Source organism: Myotis daubentonii, chromosome 1 (assembly GCF_963259705.1).
Source record: "Myotis daubentonii chromosome 1, mMyoDau2.1, whole genome shotgun sequence".
In the NCBI taxonomy this organism is placed as follows: Eukaryota; Metazoa; Chordata; class Mammalia; order Chiroptera; family Vespertilionidae; genus Myotis; species Myotis daubentonii.
The window spans coordinates 155,535,651-155,547,394 of record NC_081840.1 but is presented as its reverse complement, the minus strand read 5'-3'; the positions used below and the strand labels follow the sequence as shown (position 1 = coordinate 155,547,394).

The 11,744-nt window shown below is 42.5% G+C and overlaps 1 protein-coding gene across 1 annotated transcript in view; it reads left to right on the top strand.

Moving 5' to 3' along the window:
* The first annotated feature begins 8,232 nt into the window (after positions 1-8,232).
* The window catches only part of LOC132215226 (aldo-keto reductase family 1 member C3-like), a 28,823-nt gene continuing 25,311 nt past the window's right edge, over positions 8,233-11,744 (top strand). Inside the window, exon 1 of the mRNA XM_059663081.1 lies at positions 8,233-8,321. The gene's annotated coding sequence lies outside the window, so the exon portion shown is untranslated. The remainder of the gene's footprint in view (positions 8,322-11,744) is intronic.

Below are 11,744 nucleotides of genomic sequence, written 5' to 3'. Positions count from 1 at the left end.
GATAATCTGTACTTAGCGTATTTACAAATTCTGGAACTTGGGGGGATTTTCATTCATGATTTCCCTATACAAAATGTATGTGCTCATTTACAACATTGAAATAATCCTCAACCTACAGGCTGTATAATTTTTCTACTTAGCATAAGTATTTTCTCCAAGTAACCAAATATTATTTAAAAATTCCAGTGCTATATTTTGCTGTTATAAAGCAGTGCATCTTATTAATTTATTTAATTTAATAATCATCTGCCTACGTTTTGGCATTGCGATTAGTTCTCACATATTTTGCCATTCATTCATTTATTCATTCAGCACATCTTCACTGAACATCCTTTATGTGCCATTGTTTTATCAATAAGTAACCTAGACAAGAATTAAACTCAAATAAGAAATGTCTTGAGGCATGTAGTTGGAGCTGCAGGGCAGTGAGGGAGATGAGGGTAGGAAGGAGGAGAGTGGGAGCGCTTGAGGGAGAAGGGGGCTCGCTGTGTTTACCCCAGGCACAGGTTTTAAGCGCCCTCCCAGCCTGAGGCTCGAACTCTTGTGGAGGAGAGGGAGACTATTCTGGGTCCAGCTGTGGTGTGGCAGGAGTCTGATCTGTTTGGGTTGCTGGAGCCCTGAGAGCCTATAGGGAAATGGAGGGGAAATGAGTGGTGTGTTTGTCAGGAGACAGCAAGAGTGGGAGAGCTGAGAGCCTGAGTATGTGAGGGAGCATTGAGCTCCGTGAACATGAGGACCTACTGGCTGCACTGCATGTCAATGCTGGGCTTCCTCCTGTCCCTCTTCTCGCCACAAGTGTGAAGCATTGAGGGGGTTTCAAGATGGCCGTGGAGTAGGTGGGCCTTTCTTGCACCTCCTCCCAGGGCCAGACTGGGAAAAAAAAACAACAACTAAGCTGAGGAACATTCACCAGGAATTACCAACTGAGGACTAGTTGAAAAGGAGACTTTTACTAAGGTAGGGCAGAAATCACCTGGAGAGTAGTAGGAAGGGCAGGATTGTGAGAGGGGCTGGCCCAGTTCCCACCTTGGGGCAAGCCAAGAGTGAGGAGGGATAGCTTGAGTCTGAGTGGAGGTGGAGTTGATGGGTGGGGGTGGACAGGACCAGGGGTATGTGTGGGGAGGTTCTCTGAGAGGACCAAAGCCTGGACTCAAGGCTGGGATCCCCAGCCCAGAGCGCTAGAGCTGAGAACAACGGCTCACATTACATTCATCCATGAAAGGTGGTAGGGTTTCTGACTGCCAGGGAGAGGCAGAGCTGGTTGGAGATAAAGGCATTTCCCCCCCCAGAACACAAGATTTATGTTTACAGCCACTCATTTGAGTAGGCTTCAGTGGAGGGAGGGGGGTGCAGACTGGATTTGCCTGAGGAGAGGCTGGGATGGGAAGCATTGTGGGGAGAGTGGAACAGTGGCAGCTGGGAGTCCTGCAATCTGTTGTCCACCTCATACTGCAGTGACCATTTTTCCAGTGAGGTTCAGGCCCCTTCCAGCAACCAAAGCTTAGGAAAAGGCAAATATCCTGCCCTGGAGGATACAGCTCGCTCCACTCTGCATCTCAACCCCTGCTGAGGAGATGGTAGCAGAGTCCAAGCCTTCAGATTTGAACAGTATCAGAGGGAGTCAGTGACTGGCTTTGGGGTAGGTCCATACTCCCCTCTGTCCCAGAACCTAATTGGTACTTCCCCCTACAGGAGAGCTAATAGAAACTCCCGGCTTCCAGCAGATACCACTGGACTGCATACGAGGGGATCCACTCAGCCAAGGGAAGGGAAATATTCTTAAATAGTCTCAGAGGAGTGACTCTTTGATGGGGAAACCCACTGACCATCTTCCCTGAAATTTGAACTACCCCTCCCCTTCATGGAAGACCAAGAGATCTCATACAGCCAATTCAGCCTAAAGCCCTTTGAGAAAAAGCCTTTTCAGTGACTAAGATTATAGTTGGCCAGCACAGGGAGGTGTGCAGAGGCAGAGCTCTAGCAGCCTTGGGCCATTTGCTGGGCCTTCCCTAGACACCATGCTGATAACAACAGGGATCTAGAGCTCAACTTGGCCCTCCCACTCATAGCCAAGCCCTGTAGAGACAGACACAAACTGTGGATGGTTTGAAGCTTTGAACAGGTTACTGATAGCCAAACACGGACAGCTTCTGACAGTGGCTAGCAGCACTTCCCAGGAAGCCCAGAAGCGGCAGACAAAACTGGAAGCCTCAGTCAACATAAGAGCAAAATCCAAAGGGAGCTCCAAGGAGGCACTAAATTCTACTGAGATGAATACTACTTCACTTTTCTTCTTCTTCTTCTTCTTCTTCTTCTTCTTCTTCTTCTTCTTCTTCTTCTTCTTCTTCTTCTTCTTCTCCTTCTCCTTCTCCTTCTCCTTCTCCTTCTCCTTCTCCTTCTCCTTCTCCTTCTCCTTCTCCTTCTCCTTCTCCTTCTTCTTCTTCTTCTCCTTCTCCTTCTCCTTCTCCTCCTCCTTCTCCTCCTCCTCCTCCTCCTCCTCCTCCTCCTCCTCCTCCTCCTCCTCCTCCTCCTCCTCCTCCTCCTTCTTTTTCTTCTGAATTGTTTTTTTTTTAATTTTTTCTTCTTTGTTGCTTTGTTATTATTTTTGTTTCTTTTTTCTTTCATATCTTTTATTTTTGTTTCCTTTTCTTTCACTATTTTTTCTTTCTTCTCCTTCTTACTCTTGTTTCATTTTCTTATTTTTTGTCTTTCTTGCACCTCATTTTAACTTTTCATAATTTTTCTTCTTTTTCTTTTATACTGTTTTCCTTTTTCTATTATTTATTTTTATTTTTTATCTCCCTTCTTTTATTTAATATTCCTTTTTATCACCCACTTTTGTTTCTCCTCCTATTTTTTTTATTTTCTTTTATTATTCCTGTTCTCTTTCCTAATTCTGTTTTATTTTGTGGTTGTTTTTGTTGTTTTGTAGGGGCCTTTGTATCTTTTTGTTTTGTTTCTTGGCTTGTTTTGTTTTGTCAGCAGTTGCACAACAGCTCACACAGCGTGGTTGGGGTTGAGCCTCAGTGTCAGCCAGCTTGAGAGGAGATCTCACCCACAAACGGGACTAAGAATCAAGACACAATTGGAACAGAGACAGCTCCCTCCAAAAACCCACACAAGGGACATTCCTAGGGCATCCAGATCATGAGAACAAAGGGAATGCACCTCTGGGTATCACAGAACACTAATACATAAAGCCAATACTAATACTATTAGTATCACAGAATACTAATACATAGAAACAAATACCAAGAGACAGAAAAAATGAGGAGGCAACGAAAAAAACTCCAAATGAAAAAAGGAGGAAACTACATAAGAAGAGCTAAACAAAAAGGAGGCAAGCAATTTATCAGATATGCAAGATTAAAAGTGATGGTTATAAGGATGCACAAGGAACTTAGTGAGAACTACTAGGATATTAGTGGGAACTACAAGAGCATGAAAAAGGAAATAAAAACAATGAAAAAGAACCAGTTACAAATGAAGAATACCATATCTGACATCAAGAATATACTGGAAGAAATCAACAGTAGATTAAATAAGGCAGAGGATCTAATCAGCGATTTGGAAGCAAGTTAAAAAAAAAAGCATCCAATTAGAGCAGCAAAAATAAAAAATGAATTGAAAGCAAGAGTATAGTTTAAGGGAAAATTGGGATGATATGAAACATAAGAAAATCCACATCATAGGAGTACCAAGAAGAAGAACATGAACAAATACTAGAGACCCCATGTAAAGAAATAATGATAGAAAACTTTCCTTTGTGAAGGAAAAAGTCACAGAAGTTCAGGAAGCACAGAGTTCCAGTCAAGATGAACCCAGAGAACCACTACTGCAAGACACATCATAATTAAAATGACAAGCATTAAGAACAAAGAATCTTAAACACAGTAAGAGAGAGACAGAAAGTTACCTACAAAGGAGTACCCCTTAGACCAGCCGTGGGCAAACTAAGGCCTGTGGGCCGGATCCGGCCTGTTTGAAATGAATAAAACTATTGAAAAAAAAGACCGTACCCTTTTATGTAATGATGTTTACTTTGAATTTATATTAGTTCACACAAACACTCCATCCATGCTTTTGTTCCGGCCCTCCAGTCCAGTTTAAGAACCCATTGTGGCCCTTGAGTCAAAAAGTTTGCCCACCCCTGCCTTAGACTGTCAGCTGATTTCTCAAAGAAACACTTCAGGCCAGAGTGAATGGCATGAAGTAGTCAAAGTAATAATTAATACCTATCCTCCTCAAACTATTCCAAAAAATTCAAGAGGAGTGAAGACTTCCAAGCTGTTTTTACAAGGCTAGCATTATCTTAATTCCACAACTAGAGAAAAACACTACAAAGAAAGAGAATTACAGATCAATATCCCTGATGAACATAGATGCTATAATCCTCAACAAAATATTAACAAATCAGATCCAGCAATACATTAAACAGGTTATCACCATAACCAAGTGGGATTTATGCTGGGGATACTAGGTTGGTTTAATATTCACAAATCAATAAACATGATACATCATGTAAACAAAATGAAACATAAAAATCACATGATCATATCAATAGATGCAAAAATACATTTAACAAAGTCCAGCACTCATTTATGATGAAAACTCTCAGCAAACTAGAAATAGAGAGATCATACTTCAACATAATAAAGGCCAAATATGACAAACTTACAGCGAACATCATACTCAATGGGCAAAAACTAGAAACATTTTCCTTAAGAATAGGAAGAGGACAAGGACATCTGCTTTCACCACTCTTACTCAACAGTACTCAAAGTCCTAGCCACAGTGATCAGATAAGAAGAAGACATAAAAGTCTTCCAAATTGGAAAGGAGGAAGTAAAACTCTCATTATTCTCAGATGAAATGATATTGTACATAGAAAACCCTAAAGATTCCACCAAAAAACTGCTAGATTTAATAAGTAAATTAGGCAAAATAGCAGGATACAAAGTTGACATCCGGAAATAGATGGTATTTTTATGCACCAATATTCAACTCTCAGAAAGAGAAACTAAAAAACAGTTCAATTTATCATTGCAATAAAAAATAAGATACCTGAGAATAAACTTAATCAAAGAGGTATAAGATTTATACTAAGAAAACTATAGGGTAAATTTTTTAAACTTAATTTAAAATTTTCCATTGCCATTTATATCCTCCATGACCTCTTCCATCTCCACCCAACCCTTCCAACCCCACAATCACTACACTTTTGTCCATGTCCATGAGTACTTTCTACTTTTTTCCCCCTATTTTGCTCAATCCCTCCACTCCCCTAATTACGTCCCCCCCCAAGTTGTCTGCCTGCTCTCTATTTTTAAAAACAGGTTCCCATTCAACTGGAAATATCTTGTTGTGATGTGATGTCTGAAATTATTCTGTCTTCACAGAGCCCAAGGATATTGCTGATACACAGAAGAAGGGAGGGCCAAGGTAATATCAGAGAAGGTCTTGGCCTCCCATGGATGATATCCAGAGTTAGCTAGCCTTCCTGTTGTGGAGCTTAAACCAGTTTGAGATAGCTTTTCTTGGTCTGGTTGTATCCTAACCAAAGCAGCTACCAAAGTTAATAATTTTCTCTTTACAACTCCCCTGTACTTTGCACCTAGCTAGGTATTTCAGAGTCTGTGAAAATTGCTGACTCATTCTCTGAGCATGAGCTCCAGTGGATTATAAGGATTTGATCATAGTATTGGGTGGTATTAAAATTTAAAAAAATGATACAGAAAAGGCAATGATTCCCCCAAAGAGCCTCAGCTTTCTCCTTCCCTCATCTTGAGGACACATTTGAAACATATATTGGTCTTCAAACAGAATTCACTCCATGACACAACAGGGAATGTACTAAATTTTACTCAAAATTTCCTGGGTTATGAATGCCCTCAAACACCATAATTAAAACACAAATATCTATTTAAATATCTCTGTTCTTTTCCTCCCAAGTTCCTCTCAGGACAACAGTGTTTCATATCTTCTCTTTACACCTTACTTCCTTTCCCATCCCTCCTATCATACAGATTCTACTATCTGCTCTATTTCCCAAAGCAATGCAATACCTACCTTTGGCCTGCACAGCCCCTCAGCACCCTCACTCCCCACCCATTCACACAAAGGCCCACAATAACCCCAGTCTCACCATAGACACTTCATTATATAAAATAGGTCACTTCCTAGGGACAAATACTGTTGCCAACATATTTTATGTTTTTAACCATGTCAATATACCCTTTGCTGAGCAAATATTTGTTTTTCTCTACACTGGAAATTCTCTACTAGGGACTGAGGAAGGAGAGAATAAAAGCAATTACACACTTGTTGCACATAAGCATATGTATGCATAACTCACGGGAGACCTTTTCCCTTCCTCCCTTCCTCTCTTTCTCCCTCCCTCCCTCCCTTTCCTCCCAGTCTGTCATTTCTGCCTTCCTACTTTCTGCCTTCTGCCTTCCCTGCTCCCCTGCTCTCTGTCTGCTACAGGACTGGAAATCCTGAGGTCTCTTGACACACAGTTTTCTTGTTCAGCCTGATGAGTACAACTGGGGAAAGTTTGAATCCCCACCAACTCTATTAACCCAGATTGGTCATGCAAAAACCCCCATAGACCAGATAGCTTCAATAGTGAACCTTGGGAGGAAAGGGTGGCACTGTCAAACAGAGCTAGCCAGTCCTAAGCCTGCTTACCCTGCCTTTCCCAATCTTTCTCATGGAAGCCACACTAAAGTCACTTGCCTGTAGTTCTTCTCTCTACCTCATGTGACTGGCCCAGGTGTTTCTTCTGAGTGGCCATGTAAGGCATGTTGTGTTGGCCCAGTGAACTGTGACTACAAATGACCTTTCAACTTCACAGCTCTCTCTTTTCCTTGATTTGTGCCTTACTCACTCAAGGCAATTGCTTAAAACACTGGCAACCATAGCTTAAATGATCTAGGAACCTAAATGCCTCTTTTGAGGCAGAAGAGGGCAGTGAATGGTGAGAGGGCTGACTAATGGGCAGGAGGGGGCAGGTGAGGCCATGTGTCCTCAAAGTGCTGTAAGGAAATTGCACGGTGAGTGCCTGATCACACACTGCAGTTCTCAGGCTCATAAGATGATGGACTCTTCTATGAGATCCAGCTCCAAAGAGACAATCCAAAGCCCAGCACATTTCAGCAAGCCACCTGGACTCAGGTCGGGCCCCTGCACTGCGAATGCTCATGAGCACAGTGCTCTTCAACAGGCGTGCTGACACTGGTCCATGGCCGTCAGGTTTGGGGAACAGGAGAGCAGTGAAGCTAGAATATGGGAACCCTGGCCCCTGCAGGCATGTGGTGCCTGTGCTGCAGCCCAACACTAAATTCTGGGCACATTCATGAGAGTGTTGTACATGTAAACAGGACATAGCGTTGGGAAAAGTCTGGGAATTACCAGTGCTTTAGCCATCTCTTTTATAAAGTAAATGATGGGAGAGCAAATCTAACACAGGCTGATTCACTGATACTTCTACTTAGTCTCCCATAGTATTTCAAAGTGTGGGGAATCCAAACACCCCCAATCCAAGTGGCTACAACCCATTGCCATAAATATGGAGGGAAGAAAGAGAAGAAGAAGGAAGGGATGAAGGGTCTTCAGGAGGTCAGGGATGAATCATTAACTGTGGAAATAACATTTTTCTCACCATTCAGGCACCTGATTCACATCATGATATCCATAGTTTTGATTTTATAAATGACAGCCTTATTGTATCTGTATTAGACAGTCAACATTTTCCAACTGGAAATGTTATGTTGCCTGGATAAATTCTAAATTTCCAAATCAGGCTCAGAGCTCTTTCTGAAAGACAGTTACACTGCTGAATTTTCCCATCTTTAAAACTGTTAGTGTTTGTCTTGAGGAACAGCAGAGGTGATTTTGTTTCCTTTTTCTAATGTTTGAAATTGTTCTTGACCATTTCTTCTTTGATTATAGTACATATTGTGGTCTATAATTTTAATTGTATCATAAGACAGAGGTGTACAAAACAGTACCCTGGTAATCAACACCTACTTGTTTTGCAAGTTTCTCAAAGCAAATATTGAGAGGCAGGTTAGCACACACACACAAAAATAATCCCAGTATCTATTGGGCAACTGTCATCTCTGCTTTTACTTGTGCTTTTCATGTTCACAATTGGACATGTCCTAGGTATCCACTTTACATACAGGAAATCATCCTTGATGTCTGGTTTCTCCCTTTTTCACTATTGGAACATTCCCAGTAACTCAGCTATAAATTATAATGCACTCCTCCTGGTCTTTCAAAGAATCATACGGCGTGCTGTATCATTTGCTGTCTCTGTAAGTTGATATTACTTAATTTAACCTCTTTATATGTAAAGAAACATAAATATGTAATTTTAAATGAATACATGCTTTCTGGTTGAAATTTCCCTTTTTGCATGGATTCACATATAACCTCTCTTCTTCACTCTTTTCAGCAACTCCTCAAAACAAAAAAGCAACCAACTGTTAATAATATGAACAGCTTAATGTGGGCTTTTTATATGCTTATATGTATATTATGTGGAAGTATTAGTTGTGGTTTAAAACTGGATCCTGATACAGTAGCCTCCCCTTATCCATGGTTTTGCTTTCTGCAGTTTCAGCTACTGGCAATCAACTGTGGTCCAAATATATTAAATAAAACATTCCAGAAATAAACAAGTCATAAGTTTTAAATTGCACACCATTCTGAGTAGCCTGAGGAACTCTTACGCCTTCCTGCTATATCCTGCCCAGGATGTGAATCATCCCAGTGTATCTACCTCACTTCATCTCATCCTGTAAGCACTGTATCATCTCACATTATCACAAGAAGGGCAAATACAGTACAGTATGACTTTTTAAAAATATATTTTTTATTGATTTCAGGGAGGAAGGGAGAAGGAAAGAGAGACAGAAACATCAATGATGAAAGAGGATCATTTATTATCTGCCTCCTGCATGTCCCCTACTGGGGATCGAGCCTGCAATGTATCCTTGACTGGACTCCAACTCAGGACCCTTCAGTCTGCAGGCTGATGCTCTATCCACTAAGCCAAACCAGCTAGGGCCAGTATGATATGTTGAGAGGGGAGAGAGAGACCACATTCACATAACTTTATTACAGTATATTGCTATAATTGTTCTATTTTATTATTAGTTATTGTTATTAATCTTTGTGCCTAATTTATGAATTAAACTATCATAGATAGGTATGTATAGGAAAAAACATAGTATATATAAAGTTTGGTACTATCTGCAATTTCAGATATTCACTGCAGGACTTCGAACGGATCCCCCTTGAATAAGGGGGAATGACTGCACACTTTCCTATGTTCAGCACATGGAAATTCCTCCAAGTGCACTACTGTAGCAAATACTACATGGAGTGGATGCACCATAATCATTCAGTGATTTTTGATTGTTCACTTGGTTATCAGAGTTGGCACTAAGAATCTAATCTAATAAAAGAGAAACATGGTAATTGGCGTACGACCGCTACCCTTCCCATTGGCTAATAAGGGAGATATGCAAATTAACTGTCAGCCAAGATGGCAGCCGGCAGCCAGGCAGCTTGAAACTAACAGGAGGCTTGCTTGCTTCAGTGACGGAGGATTCCAACGTTCCCCGCCTGCCTTGCCGGCCTCTGAGCCTGCAGTTTAAGAAACATTGTAACGAATATAGACGCAGCGAGCTGGGATCTCAGAGCTGGAGTTAGAGCTGGTGTTATACATTGTTTCGATTACCTACTTTCAGCAGCGGAGGCCTAAGAGCTGGAGCCTCAGAGCTAAAGCTGGCCCAGAATTTTAAAAAAAGAAGAAAAAAAGGAGCAATTGGGAGCTTCCGTCACCTGCCAGCCTGAAAACAGCCCTCAGCCCCTCACCCAGACTGGCCAGGCACCCCAGTGGGGACCCCCACCCTGAAGAGTGTGTGACCAGCTGCAAACAGCCATCATCCCCTCACCCAGGCTGGCCAGGCACCCCAGTGGGGACCCCCACCCTGATCCAGGACACCCTTCAGGGCAAACCAGCTGGCACCCACCCATGCACCACGCCTCTATCCTATATAGTAAAAGGGTAATATGCCTCCCAGCACCAGGATCAGCGTGACAGGGGGCAGCGCCCAAACCCCACCCCCCACCCCACGGGCCCTGCTCTGTGTGTAACGGGGTAGAGCCATAACCTCCCCATCGGCCCTGCCCTGAGTGTGACAGTGGCGGCGCCCCAACCCCCTGATCAGCCCTGCTCTGTGGGTGATAGAGGGCGGCGCCCCAACCCCCTGATGGGCCCTGCTCTGTGCGTGACAGGGGGCTGCGCCCCAACCCCCTGATGGGCCCTACTCTGTGCGTGACAGGGGGCTGCGCCCCAACCCCCTGATTGGCCCTGCTCTGTGCGTGACAGGGTACAGAGCCACAACCCCCCTGATGGCCCTGCTCTGTGAGTGACAGGGGGAAATGCCCCAACCCCCGGATTGGCCCTGCTCTGTGAGTGACAGGGGGTGGCGCCGCAACCTCCCCATCGACCCTGCCTTGAGTGTGACAGGGGATGGTGCCCCAACCCCCCAATCGGCCCTACCCTGAGTGTGACTGAGGGTGGAATCACAACCTCCCGATCACCCTGCTCTGTGTATGACAGGGGGCGGCACTCCAACTCCCCAATCGGCCCTGCTCTGAGCCGGACCAGGGGCTGCACCTAGGGATTGGGCCTGCCCTCTGCCACCTGGGAGCAGGCCTAAGCCAGCAGGGCGTAATCTCCTGAGGGGTCCCAGACTGCGAGAGGGCACAGGCCGGGCTGAGGGACCTCCCTCCCTCCCCCCACCCCCACCCCCCAAGTGCACAAATTTTTGTGCACCAGGCCTCTAGTTTTTATATAAAATAGTAGCCTTATATACATACCATTACACAGAAACTTTTATTCTGTGGAATCAGGACCCATGAGTTAAAGGGGATATGAACTTTTAGTTTCAATAGTTGTTACCAGATTCCTTTTCAAATTCAGTTTCTCACAGCTAGCTGCAATATATGAGATTACTTTCTTACCCACACTCCTGCCCCCAAGAGATAATATGACTTAAATTTTTGCCAGTCAGGTGGCTATAAATGGAAATCTCTTTGTTACTCTAATTTGCTTTCTCTTACTATTAGTGAATCTAAATGCTTTGTACTATGCTTGTGGCATTGGAATTGTTCTTCTGTGTATGTTTCCTCATAATCATAGTCTAATTTTTACAACTTATTAGTCTATTTTTTGGTCAATTTTTAAGAGCATTTTTAGGTTATAATAACAGCTCCTTTCATCTGGTTTATAAATATTTTCTAAATTTGTCATTTGTCTACTAACTCTAACCACGCAAAAGTTTAAGCACTCAAATATGTTTATTTATTCTTTCATAGCATTTAATTTTCTGGTCTATTTATATCAAGGTTTTCTCTCACACAAGATTGTGCATTGTTGTTTCTTGTATTTTTCTCTTCCCTCTTCACACTTTATATTACTTACATATCTGGAATTTATTTACATATAAGATGTGAGAGGGGAAATCCAATTCTATTTTCTTTGTGGTGGATAGCTATTTTGTTCCAACAACATGTATAAAATAATTAATTTTTCTCTGAATTAAATGCCCTTTTAATCATATCTTAAATTCTCATATAAATAAAAACTAATCCTGAATTTTCTATTCTGTTCCACTGTATTTCTGTGTAACATTATGCCATTGCTATTGTTTAGATTACATTGG